The sequence below is a fragment of the Lissotriton helveticus genome, chromosome 12, assembly GCF_964261635.1.
Source record: "Lissotriton helveticus chromosome 12, aLisHel1.1, whole genome shotgun sequence".
NCBI lineage: Eukaryota > Metazoa > Chordata > Amphibia > Caudata > Salamandridae > Lissotriton > Lissotriton helveticus.
This window is the reverse complement of record NC_136073.1, coordinates 127033711-127036079: the sequence shown is the minus strand read 5'-3', so window position 1 is coordinate 127036079 and position 2369 is coordinate 127033711. Positions and strand designations below refer to the sequence as shown.

Genomic DNA, 2369 nt, shown 5'->3' with positions numbered 1-2369 from the left:
TATCCTACGGGCGGTTGGTTACCTGGACAACTGGGGGTTGCTTGAACGCTCCGCCCCTCGTAGGGGGGGGGCGTGAGCTAGAGGGTGGACCAATGGTTCACCGGACAGGTGAGGGGCTACCCTCTCACCATCAACCGCTAAGCACCGTATGGCCAAGGCCGCGGGCTACTTGGCCTATCAGGTGGCAAGCTGCGAGGGGCGGCTTGCCTTGGATCATCTGTAAGTTAACCCACCATGTCTTAGCAATGATATGCTAATAAACCTGCGACTACTTTTTCCCAACAACAAGTTGTCTTGTCCAATTATTTTGATGGGGTTCTTGTAGTTTGGGGGGATGGTGTGCGTGCCGATATTGGCACTATGTGACCTCGACGTGATATGAACACGTAACCTTCTGATCTGGAGTCAGACGCGCTACCATTGCGCCACGAAGTCAACTGTTAAACAATTTCGAGGATGTTTGATGTGTGACTATGAAGCTCAGTGAGGCGCTGTATATATCATACTTCTGCTAAGTGTGACAGAATGTGAAAACACACGATTCTTCTCTCAGCGCGCAAGAGCAGACATTTGTCACACAAGTCAGCCGAGATCCAATCAGCTCAGCTGACAGAGTTGCACTCCTGGAGGGCCCCGAGGCAGAGCTCCGCCCCTCGGACTGTCAGTGCCAGTAGCTTTGTTTTGGTGTCGCCCTGTTTCCCTGCCACTTGATTAACGGGGGTGTCACGCAGGAGCCCAAGTGCAGGGACGATTCTGGAGTAAATTGTGTCAATGGTCATCACTTAGCTGCCCTGAACCAGTGGAAGGCAATGCCCCCCCCCATCCATCAAATAATAAACTTTGGCAGACACCTGGCTTTTTCCAGCTTCACTGGTCCACACACAGCCTTGGTGGACAGACATCAATTACCTGCACTCTGATTCAGTGAGTGAACCATATATTCGATTTTCCATATCATGCTGCCACATATTAAATCAGACTTACAGACAGGGCTTTTCTCGTTCCCACACTGTGCTATGTTGCTACTTTGCTGAATTTGAAGGCAGTACTCACTACTGCATTACTTTTTAGGTTGAGCCTGAGCAGTGCATGTGCTGCTCTGCGAGGCATGCTGTATTCGAGTATGGATTTTAAGATCCGCCCACTCTTTGCCCATATTTTTCATTGGCTTGTGTCATTGTACTTTGTAAATGCTGGCTTCTGATTCGTTTTTAGGCTTGTTAGTCCCTCCTTAGGACCGTCTTGACCTCATTTGTAACCTTCATATGGCCCTTTTCCTTTTGCTGTTACATTGTATGTCTTATTTAGTCTGTAAACTCTATTTTCTTTAATGAGTTTCTCCTACTGCAGACAGGACATGTTCTCCTGCAACATCAGGGCGCCATGCGCGCTTTCACTTTCCAAGCAGCCCGGAACACACTTTGAGTTTTTAAAAAATGTTATTACAATAGTACCCGCTTCATGTACATTGTGCGTCTTTACGCAAAGCTTGTTATTTATTTATTCTTGCTCTCTTAAGACATTGCCTCTGCTTCCACTATCGACACTGAGGGTCCACAGACTCTGCATGCTGTTCCTTTACAGAGTCTGCGCTGCTCCTAAGCCTGGAAATATAGCACTTCCTTCCTGTTGTCCCTTCCTGCATTCATCGGAAGGAGCCTCGCAGCCAGGAGGCCCCCCCTGTAGAGAGGGAGAGTCACACACAAGGCGGGGGCCTATACATATACAAACAGTGGCTAATGAAACACACCAGACTACAACCACAGTCTCTTGGACCGGAAGCCACGAGCGACCTCCGGACGTTTATTTATATCCTTCTGGCCACGCCTGGCCAGAAGGTGCTACATAGTGTGTATGTGTTTCCGGGTCTCGGCCGAGACCCACGAAACACTAGAACGCTACATCCCTTCCCAAGTTGGTAAAATGTTCAGGGAGCTTTGCACACAGTCAACATGCGAAATCGGCCAGCCTCTGACTTGGTCTGGGATTCGGCCGTAGGTTGTGACGACCTTGATTCCGACCCATCACCGGCTCAGGTTCTCTTCTCACAGTAGATGGTGGCGTGATCTCAATAATTTACAACAAGGGGTGGTGATGGACAGAGTCTCTGAATCAAGCAGAGTACTCTCACCCAGTCAAGAGATCAGGGCTAGATCCAACACCGTTTGTTAGCTCATTGCACCATCCCAGTTTCAGAACCTGGCTGTATGCAAATTAGTCTGTCCCTGGCCCAGTGCATCATGGGAACAGGGCAGACCAGACTACAAAAGCCAATTCTTACACTGGGAAGGAAACAAGCTTCCGGGGACCGGTTTCTGCCATTTCAGGCGTCTTCGGCCCGGCTTGCTTGAATCCTGATGGTGCAATGA

General features: G+C 49.4%; 1 non-coding gene across 1 annotated transcript; it reads right to left on the bottom strand.

Annotated features, from left to right (window-relative positions):
* Nucleotides 1-363: 363 nt before the first annotated feature.
* TRNAW-CCA (transfer RNA tryptophan (anticodon CCA)) lies at nt 364-435 on the bottom strand. Its single transcript has one exon. It is a non-coding gene; the product is annotated as a tRNA-Trp (tRNA).
* Between the last annotated feature and the right edge of the window lie 1934 nt (nt 436-2369).